Source organism: Carcharhinus amblyrhynchos, chromosome 3 (assembly GCF_965287045.1).
Source record: "Carcharhinus amblyrhynchos chromosome 3, sCarAmb.v2.hapA, whole genome shotgun sequence".
Lineage (NCBI taxonomy): Eukaryota > Metazoa > Chordata > Chondrichthyes > Carcharhiniformes > Carcharhinidae > Carcharhinus > Carcharhinus amblyrhynchos.
Window position 1 is genome coordinate 3,588,233 of NC_137326.1, and position 11,220 is coordinate 3,599,452.

An 11,220-nucleotide genomic window follows, 5' to 3' on the forward strand; every position below is an offset into this window, starting at 1 on the left:
TATTAATTGTAATCTACTTTGAATTCTTGTGCAGTTCAATATAAATGTATTTAAGGTTTGATACCAGTATTCTTTCTTAAAAGCATTTCATCTGGTTTAAATGCTCAAGTTTATAAATTCTAATCCTAAAAATTGTGAGATTTAAACTCCAGATTTACAGGGGTCTCGGCCGCTTTTGGGTTATTTTATTTGTGTTGAAGATTGCTACCGTTCCATATTAATCACACGCAACTCGCTGCTCTGAGATTTGAGATTAATTAAAGTCTTGTTGTACGGACTGTTGGCGTGTGACTGCGAGTTAGTGATAACACCTATCTCAGCAGCATCAAGGAGCTTTTTCCAGTCCCCTGGTCTAAAGACAGGCAGGAATTATAACATTACAAAGGCCACTTTTATTATCAATCCCACTCCCTGATCTGTGATTAATATTTATTTTCTGACTCTGGTCTATTCTGATGTTAATAGCGTTAATATATTTTTAAATCCCATTTTGTACCTCAGTTTTCTTACACACACACACCTCCCTGAGCTTTGAGACCGCCCACTGCTATGCAATTTTTAATTTCCATAAATTCGCAGGGAATGTGAGGAATATCCACTTAAACTTAACTCAGATATTAGATGAATGGGATGTGGAGCCCTGCATGGCTGGCTCCCTTTCCTCGCTGTTTAGTCTGGCTGTATTTATTTAGATTTGGAGTGAAGTCGCTGGTTTTGTTTTGCCTTCAGCAGGTACAGTGTTGACAATTCTCGATGCATATTTAAACTAACGGGATGACGGCCGCATGCTCTTCAATTAACAGAACGTGACGTATAGAAGATGTGATACATTTAGACATAAGATTCAGTGAGTGTACATTCAACATACAATGTTTATGTACGGTTTATTGGTTATAATCCGCACTCTTGTATCTGCATTATTGAGTGTGAAGCAACTGAGATTAGTGATGTTCTGATATAAGACACCCATGTATTTTATGGATGCATATACCGGACATATAGTATATGTTTCAGAATAATGTGTAGGCAATAAATGTACCCAGGACGTGTGTACCGGATTGTGTACCCAGCTGTGTGCACAGGGCTGCGCACTGGGCTATCTACCGGCCTGTATGAATTGGGTTGTGTGCACTGGGGCTGTGTGTACCAATCTGCATGTACTAGGCTGTATGCGGGCCTGTCTGTGTACTTGGAGCTACGTGTTAAAAGGTATATGTATAGCATATGGAGATCCTACATCTTCGTATCAACACAGTATACACACGGTTGTTTGTATACTGTGCGTGCCAATGTATCCTGCTCTGTGTACCGCAGCCTGGTGTGTACATAACCTGCGATGTATACCAGGCTGCGGGTACGGGGTATGTACCAAGCTGTGCAATGGGCTGTGTACCAAATTCTGTACATGCCTACCTGCTGGGCTATATGTGACAGGCTGTGTGTGACAGGCTGTGTATACCTGGCTGTGTACTTGTGTACTTTACGTTTTTGTGGTTTATTTGCAACACTTTAGCCAGAGTTTCGGCGGTGAATTGGGGGTGGGAGGGGAACAACCAGAGGCACACTCAGACGGGACGGTTTCGCCACATTCTCTCCGCCGCGTTCATCCTGAGATATAAAAAAAGTCAAATGGCGCAGAGAGTGACAGAAGATTGACAAAAGCTGCAAAGGGAGCCACAATGGGCAGAGCTCGTACACATTGTACTGTCATAATGTAAATGACTGCATGGGCGGATTGTGCTCAATTCGCTCGCTCTCTGTGTCTCTGTTCCTTTTAATAAAATAACATCTTTGAATTGGAAACAGAGAAGGGGAGGGGGGGGGGTGTAGAGGGAAAAGCCTGCAAACAGGAGTGTGGAATTATTGCCAGGGTCTACACTGGTCCCTTGGCAACTCGCTGAGCCCAGTGTGTGTTCAGGCGGCCCCCACATTCTTGCCGACTGAGCAGCAGTTGGAGATGCTGGGTCGGGGCTGGCTTTACCGGACCCTGACCCTCAGCACCGGACAGCTGAGAGACCGCATCGGTCTCCAAAGACCGGGGGCCCCTGTCGGATCAGTCGCTGTTAGCCTGAGCGGAGATCTCAATTTTAATCCTGGCCAATAATTACTGACAATAAATGGGTGCGATTGGAAATCGGGGCGGTTAGAGAATCCCGTTGAGGGCATTTAATTTGATTTGAAAATGACAAGAACCCTACACATAAACACCACATTTTTACATAGTATTATTACTATCTCTTTATATGAGAAATATCAGAAAAAACAGATAAAAACCTCGATATAAAAACATGGTAAATAAACAGCATGTTTCTCTCTGATTATAAAACACACAATAGAAACGATTTATTAAATAAATGGATACAGATAATTATCCATAAATATATTCATAAAAACATTCATACAATATAGACAGATATAGACAGACTGAACATAATGTTTCATACATATAACCAAACTCATAGCGAGCAGATATATTTACACAAAACTTGGGAAATAAACTGAATATATGTATAAAAATGATTATTTTCTGCAAGTTTCGCTAAATAGCGCGAGAGAAAGGGACAAAAAAATGAAGATAGATAGAAAAATAGATGGATAGATAGATAGATAGAAAAATAAATAGATAGATAGATAATTGCTTCAACTTGGGCGACGAAATTCTATCTCATTATTTAAAAATACACCTGTGCAAAAACAGTTCAGATTTCAGATGATTTGAACTTGTCAGAACCAGTTTGTGTTTTCCATCTCACAGCGTGTTAAATATCTGTCCTTTAACGCTTCGCAGTTCAAAGCGAAAGGGAATGGGGAGTTTTTGCCGAGGACACGGGGCGACCTGTGAATTCTAACAAATCCCTCCAAAGTGTTTGGTTCTGCACCGCTGGAAGCGACGGTTATATATTTATATTAAAAAAATTCAATGACCGGATCCAGTCCACTACTGGGGGAGGGGGGAGAAACCCGGCGTGACCCCAAAATTAAAAAGAATCCCAACTCACACCAAACACTTTTATTTTCAAACCGAAATCTCAGGTTATATTTTTTATATGTAAAAGAAAGATACTGTGTCTCTGTCAACCCCTTCGTCTGTTGGGAGGGGGGTTGTAGAGTGGGTAAAGCGCAGCTTTCTATATATAGATAGCCCCCCCCCTCTCTCCCCCCAGCAGCAAACGATATAGAAGTGTAATTTATTCTCTGGCTGGTGTAGGGTTTGTGCCGTTTTGCACCTGCCTGCCTGCGAACCCTCACCGCCCAGTCCCGTGCCTCAGATTTACACAGCTTTGCATTTCCAACTAACATTTTTTTCTTTCAAGCTCATGAAAATGAGAATTCTTTTGTTGCAAACTGACTCCAGGTTTTTTTCCTCCCCCTTGTCCACAATGTAAGCTTACTGCCCACTGCCAACCCTAAAACAAAAGGGACGCGCACACAAAATAATAGAGGGAGGGAAAAAAAAACAGATTCGGTTTATTTTAAATAAGGGGATGTGTTTCACTGCTACTGTCTGCCCGGTGTCAGAATGAAGATCTTTGTAATGGCAACCAGCCCCGAACCTCTTGATCCAAACAAGGCGAAAGATTTAAACAGCTTAATGTAACACCAGGGAGAGGAGGCGGCTTTTAGAATTGCCCCCCAGACATCATAATCGCTAAAACGGCGAGCAGATCTCACACTGCAAACGGAACTCTAATTCTGGCTTGTGATGTTTAATCTTTATATTTTTCCCTGTCTCTTTGATGTAAATCTGTCTAACTGGGGCTCTGTGACAGTGCAGTGAATGGGGAAGAGAGAGCAGCTACACACACACACACTTTCCTTTCCCTTAACAATATTCATCCCTCTCTCTCTACGCAGGTAAGTTATAGAAATAATTAATAAATGACTTCGATTAATAAACCCAGGGGCCTGAGGTGAACTATCCCGCAGAAAGGGAAAGGAGGGAGGTTTGGAAAGGGGCAGTGTTTAATTGAAGCCGGCACCAGGCTCTTCTCTCTGAATGCAGCCATCTCCTGCCTAGTTCTGTTCCACACAGCTTGCATCTCACTCCCCGTCCTCCCCGCCTCTCTCCTGTCCCCGTTTCTGTTCTGGCGATGGAACGAAAATTCAAATCAAATCTCACCTGCCCGCGTTTAAAATCTCCAAGCTACCCCGTCCCAGCTCAGAGTCCTGTGAGAGAATTAAAGTGGGTTCAAATCTGGGTCCCCGGGAACTGCCGGACCAGCTGAGTTTCTGCAGCTTTTTGGGTTTTAATTTTAATTCGGATTTGGGGAGGGGAGGGGGGAATGTTAGTCTGAAAACCGGGGGAAGTAAGCGATCGAAAAATGGGTGATTATTTGAGAGGAGAGTGTATAAAATGCCAGACAATAAATTACAGGAAAAAATTAAGATGTGAATGTTTGGATGGTTAAAGTCAGAGAGATCGGCGCCGGGACACGCCGAATTTCTCTATCTTTCTAAGAAAAAGACATGAAATGTAATTATTCTATACACCACAAACCGTCACCAGGGGACAATAATTTTGGATCATTTTTGTTAAAAATTGTAAGTAGATCCATCCATCTCCCCTCTCCCTGGAGTGATTCCCCGGGACTGATAAGAACTCCAGAAGCTGTTTCAGGCAGTCTGGGATCGGCTGCTGTTGAATCTGACAACCCCCTTTACCTTCCCCTTCAGCCAAATTAGACATTTTGCAGAGTTTTATTTAATTAACGAGCGTGACAAGGTCATAAAGGACTCACCCTAACCGGTACTCTGTGAAAGGATTGCTATAATTACCCCACCATTCTCCCCGTCTGCATTAGAAATAAATCTTCACTTACAGAAAACGGGGACATGAGCGGGGGAAGGGGGAAAGGGGGGTAGTTTAATTGTCAGGTATCTGTATCCCAGTTACCTTCCATTGCTTTTTAACATATCAATAATAATGAATATTCTTTCATAGAAATAGCTCATGTATCTCGCGTGTGTTTTACATCTGTTTAAAAATACAGATCCACAGAGAACTGTATTGCCTCAAAGTTTTATAATAATGTCTTTAGTGTGTTTGACATCGTGTGATATTGGGTGTATGAGTGTGTATGAATTTATTTTTGAATCTATGCGTGTCAGTGTGTACTTCCTTTGTAAGAGCCTGTGTGAGAGAGAAAGACTGTTTATCTGCCTATATATGACTGAGGCCATGTGTGACTGTGTGTGAGTAAGTCTTAGTGCATGTGTGTGAGTGTCTATGTGAGGATCTGTGTGTACGTGTGACTGTATATGTATGTGTGTGTGTATGTGGCTGCGTATATGTGTGTGAGTGCATGTATGTATGAATGTATGTGTACGTGGCTGTGTATATGTGTGTGCGTTCGTGTATGTATGAGTATGTCACACACACGTGTATCTGTGTCTGTGTATGTATGTGGCTGTGTGTATGTGTGTGAGTGCATGTATGTATGAATGTGTGTGTGTATGTGACTGTGTATATGTGTGTGCGTTCGTGTATGTATGAATGTGTCACACACATGTGTATGTGTCTGTATGTATGTCGTTGTGTCTATGTGTATGAGTGCATGTATATATGAATGTGTGTGTGACTGTGTCTGTGTATGTGTGTGTATGTGACTATGTGTCTGTACGTATGTGTGTGTATGTGTGTGAGTATGTGTATGTGTGTGAGTATGTGTATGTGTGTGTGTATGTGTGTGAGTATGTGTATGTGTGTGTGTGTATGTGTGTGAGTATGTGTATGTGTGTGAGTATGTGTAGATCATAAAAATACGCACATAGAAGGCATTCTGAAAGTTTGTACTTGTTGAGTTTTGAATGACACATAATTAACTTTCCCGGTAAATGTCCGATTTAATAACGGCCCCAACACTCTCTCGTACTGTGCTTTAACGAATTCAGTGTTGTCTGCAGCCTGTGTCTCTGTACTCACTGTGTATTATACAGACTGCCTGTACGGTTTTGAGTTGTGTGGGGTAGTATATACATTAGATTGGTGTTGTATTGAACGCAGTAAATGTGTGTGTTATATTGTAAAGGTGCACAGTCTGTATTACAGGGTAATTGCCCGCTGTGGAGTATGCATACAATAGTGACATGTTGCTTTGCCTGGGTGTTGTAAGGTATTATACAATACTGTATGAATGTTTGAGCCTTTTTTGTTGGAACCTATTGCAGAAGTGCTTGTACTGCACGCGTTACAGGACGTATTTCACCTGAAGGTTTTGTGTGTGTACTGCAGTCTAACCCGGAAGAGCTGCCTGTGAGCAGAGTGGTACGTGTCTGAATTTTGGTTACCTGAATCTCCAGCTCATTGGTCAGAGTGACGGGAGTTGAGGCAGCGCTGGGGCCGGCGGCGGGCGTTAATCCCTCAAACTCCCCCCAGGCCGGGAGGAGCAGTGTGCGTTATACAACTCCACCATCAGACTCACACAGGCTGCACAACTAACCGCGACTCCCTCTAGCCGCCTCTCCTCGGCTCCAAGACGGGAAAAAAGGTCAGTCACTCATTTCAGAATGTGTTGGGAACGGTGTCTTCTCACAAGTTAAAACTCTGCTGATGGGAGGGGGAGATTTTAACTCATTTTACTTTCGGCGCCCGGGAGGAAGCATTGCTTTGGGGATGATGGGGGTGTATCTTGCACACGGGTTAAAATCGGGACGAATCAGGATTAACAAATGACATCTTCACTGGCAATGTGAACACACGGAATTCTACTCCTCGTGTGATTCCTTCCATAGTTTAAACTCTCAATATCCCCTTTGGTTGCGATTGCCCCCAACCAGCCGCTTGACTTTGTCGCTCATTTACTGTTCGTTTATCATTAATAGAAAAAATATAAACTATCAGACAATGGCGATAACTATTGATCATCACCAGAGGGGAATCTCCAACTTAACCTGGTGAAAATTGACAGCGTTTTCCACAATTTAAAACCGTTTAAATTGGAATGGATACAAACCTTTTTTTTCTAAATTAATCTCGTTATTAATAAAACAATCCATCTTTCTAACACTGGGGTTAGTTTTCAATTTAAGGAATAAATCTGGATTCCGAACCATCAGCCTCGGGTTCCTTTTTAAGTCTTTTTTTTTATATAAAGTCGAACTTGATAATATTTGTTACTCGAAAGAGATCGTCAGTCCTCGTATAAACTGGATATGAATGTGCAGCTGCCGTTCAGACTCTCTCTCTCTCTCTCTCCCGCACCCCCTCCTGCAACCGAATCTTTCTGTTCTCCTTTCATCCCCCCACCCCACCTCCCACCCCGGAGCAGGAACAGCGAATTTAATCCCGGTTTAATTGCTGTAGATTAAAGTTATGTGAACATTACCTGTTACATGTTTTCTACTTTTACTGAATGAAATTGACCTGCAGTTGACATGAATTTAGCGGAGACGATGCGGGTCCTGTGTTGTGGCAGCGATCCCGTTTCCCTGTCTTCCAGTTCTCCCGGTGTCAAGAGGAGGAGGTGGGTTGGGGTGGGATATCGAAACGGGTCACGGTTTAAGGAGCCGGTTGATGGGGTGGTAATGGATGGGAGATCAATTAAAATCCCTCCTCCTCTGAAATCGCAGTGCTGTTTTTGGGATTTAAGGGAAATGTGTGTGGGGGTGGTGGTGTGGTGGGGGGGTTAATCTATGTTCTTTTTCCCACAAATCCTGAAGGTCAAGGCGAGGTCATTTGGGATAAGATTGTACCACAGCAACTCCCCCCCACCCCAACTCTGAAACCTCACCCCCAGCCTCCCTGTTCCACGGCTCCCCGTTCTGTAACAGCTCACCAACCTTTTATTCCAGACATATCCCAGTCCCTATCAGTCTGCACCTTTAGACATTCCTTCAAATAAAAATGTTACAAATCGCTACAGGATGGGCCAGAATTATATTGGGTGATCCGCCGTGCGCCCGGCCGCCAAGGATTTCCAGCTTTTCATTTTGCAAAAGGAACCTATTCGTTCATAAAATGCTTAGAAATTGATTTAAGGGGCAACTGAGCAAGGTGTGAGCTGCAGGGGCAGAGGGAGGGAAATGTCTACACTGAGTTGAAGTATTGTGGGGGTGAGAGGTGCACTGTGCCTTTAGGAGGTTGGGGGTTTTATTTTGCTGTTTTGACACTGGGGGGTTAGTCTCAGTTCAAGAGCGGGGGCTCAGGGTGGGCGGAATGCTGCCTTCTCCCCCCTGACCTGACAGGTAGATTATTTTGACCAGATCTGTAGCTTTGTCTTGTCTCCACTGCTCAAGCCTGTAGCCCGCATCCAGCAAATGAGGAATGTGCCACAAACATTAGTAAATAAATATGACCTTTTTTTAGCCAGATGTGCTGACATTTATTGATCAGCATTTAAGAGGGGGAGTGATGTTTTGTGTGCGCGGAATTGGATGAAGTATCAGTTTAATTAGAATGTCTTCTCCAGTTACCCATTTCACTCTGTTATAACTATCCATGGAGTTCAGAGTTGGACTTTCCCCGGAGAGAAGGAAAATACTCAACATTTGGGAAGGTTTTAACTGCGGGTGAACTGCCTCTTTTGGATTACAAGAGTCTGGATTTTGCTGGGCGCGGTATCTTCTGGAGTTAAAAAGCGGGGAGAGGGGGGGATAGAATCAGCAAATGGAGGAGACCATTCGGCCCATCGTGTCTGTGCAGGTTCCGTGAAAGGGTTGTCCCAAATAGCCCCACTCTTCTCTCCTTTCTCCATAACCCTGTAAATTCTCGCCCCGTTTCGAAAGTTCTTGTTGAATCTGTCTCCAGCTCTCTGTCAGACACATCTTCCCAGATCACTACAACTCGCTGAGTAAAAACAAGAATGTCCTTCGCCTCTCTCTCCCTCTGAGTCTTTCCTCAACCACATTCTAACCTGTGTCCCTCCTGCCATCCCTCCTGTTTAGTCTTTGCAGATTTGGAATGGTTTTAGTCCCAGAGAGTTGGAGAAGGAGGATTGAATCCGCAGTGGGATCACGGTGCAGTTTTGTTTTTAAGCTCTCCCGCTTTAGAAAACTTCAGGAAAATGGTTTCAAAGTTAAAAACTTGCGATCTGACTTGTGAACTGAAGCCTATTTCTTATCCTTTCGTTCTCCAGCCCATACGGGGGGGGGGGGAACTCTTTTAAAATCCTCATTTTCCTCTTTAAAATAACACAATAATGATCACACATCCGAGGAGATCTGGGGTGGTGGGGGAATTAAGAGATGGTCGCACATGCTGATCAGAAAGCAAACTGTCCCAGGTGTGAGCAGGCTTTTTAACCTGAATTAGAGCAATGTGTCGGGATCTACTGGATTCCCGGCACTGACAAGGTGCAGTTCAGCCAGGTGTGGAGGGAGATGGGGTAAGATTTAACTTGCAGCATCTCCAGAGAGAGAGAGGGAGACAGCAGCGATTCCCTCCATTTAACACTCCGGCTGCAACTCCCGTCTCTCTCCCTCGGAAAAAATGCTGCTGAAATTAACTTTGACCGGGTTACTGAAATCGAGAGGATGGAACTGAAATCGACGGTAATCATTTCTTTATTCTGCGATTTAATTCCCAACATTTGGAGCTGAGTTTGGAAAAAGGCACAACTCGCAACTCCCAATATAAATTTATTGGAAAACATTAAGCCCCGCGTACATCTGTATGTGTAAAATATTCAGTGAAACGGCTGGGGTTATTCAGCGAGGGGGTTATTTCCCGGGATCTATGTGCTTTCCTAAGGCTGTACCGTTGTGTTAAGATGCAAACACAGGTTTTGCAGTATGTCCCTATTACAGTTCCACAGAAAACTGTCTATAAAAAAACCCACACAATATATCTGCACAAAGTCCCACAAGTTCACTCCCGCCGAGTTTGGTAAGCGAAATTTAAAAGAGAAACGAGTTTGCCTTTATTGTGCTCCCGAATTCCCGCCGCTCGGTTTTTATTTATCCCTTTCTGTCGAGTGGAACTGGCGAATTCTTTCTGTGCAGGAGGAGGGCAGGGAAAACTTCATTTCCTGGTTACATTTTTGCAAGATTGGTGACGTCAGGTCCCCGGCGTCAGAGTGGCTGAGTATGTGACTGTGCCGAGTTGTGTATCAAACTTTACCCAATTACACACCGCCTTGTCCCCCCCCCCCCCCCCCACTCTCTCCTAGTCCTTAACAAACCTCACAGAGAGAAAAAAAAACCCCAGCAGCTCCAGAGAGAGAGAGAGGCACAACCCCGGGGGGCATTCGGGACCAACTCTGCTCTCAAAAGTGTGCATTTTCTGCGTCTTGTTGACGAGTTAATTCAACCCAAACCTGGGAGACAACAAAAAAAATACACAATTTAAAAAAAACCCTCAAAAAGTCCTGTAAGAACTCTCATCAAATCCAATTTCCAACTCCTGCTAAATGCACATTTAGTGAATTCCTGAGAGTATAAAATTTACAAACCCTTATTGCCCCCTATTCTGACGGCCATCACATTAAAGAATATTTAAACAGGAGAGAGAGAGAAACATTTGAGAAGGAGAATGGTGGACTTGTCAGGTTGTGGGACTGGGGTTACAGTTGGTTTGAGATTTTTTTCCGTCAAGGTCTGTGGAAGATGTCTTAAATTAAGAAGTTGTAAATATATATATATATTGTATTTGTGTGTGTCTCTTTCAAAAACAGCCAATGAGGTGGTGAGCTGGCGGCCCGTCAGCCCTCGCCCTCTGATTGGCTGAATGTCATTATTAGTGCATGCGTCGCTCAGTTCATGTCTACTGAATAGAGAGTGGGCAGCCTGGCGCCAGCAGAGAGATGGGATGGTTCCACTAACACAAAACCACTGATGCTTTGCATTTTATACCAACCTTCCGTCCAGTGCCCTTTCACGCATTTCTCTCTCTCTGTATCCCGCCCGTGCGCTGGATTGCATTAAAACAACCGCATGGAAGCGTGAACTAGAATATAATTATAGATGATGTTTTAATCTCTTCGGGAATTGTGCTGAACTTTTTTTTTGGCAAAAAAAAACAGACTTGTGAGTATTATTTTTTTTGGAGCTGTATTGTGAGTTGGAGGGCAGCGCGGTCTCTCTTTTGTTTCTTTTAAAAAAGTTTGTAATGTTTGTGGCAAGTCACTTATTGTTTTGAAATAAATGATCTCTGTCTGTCTCTGGGTGCAGGTGTGAGGGGCACGGTGGAGCAGTCCGGGACGCCAGCACAAACTCCCGAATCCATTCGCCAGACGGGACAAGGCTTTGAATTCCAAATATTCCACCAACCACCCCCCCCTCCCT

General features: G+C 43.7%; 1 long non-coding RNA gene across 1 annotated transcript; it reads left to right on the forward strand.

Annotated features, from left to right (window-relative positions):
• Positions 1-663: 663 nt before the first annotated feature.
• On the forward strand, positions 664-11,207 carry LOC145341302 (uncharacterized). The gene is made up of 3 exons (XR_013886348.1): positions 664-847; positions 6,169-6,488; positions 11,107-11,207. It is a non-coding gene; the product is annotated as an uncharacterized LOC145341302 (long non-coding RNA).
• Positions 11,208-11,220: the final 13 nt, after the last annotated feature.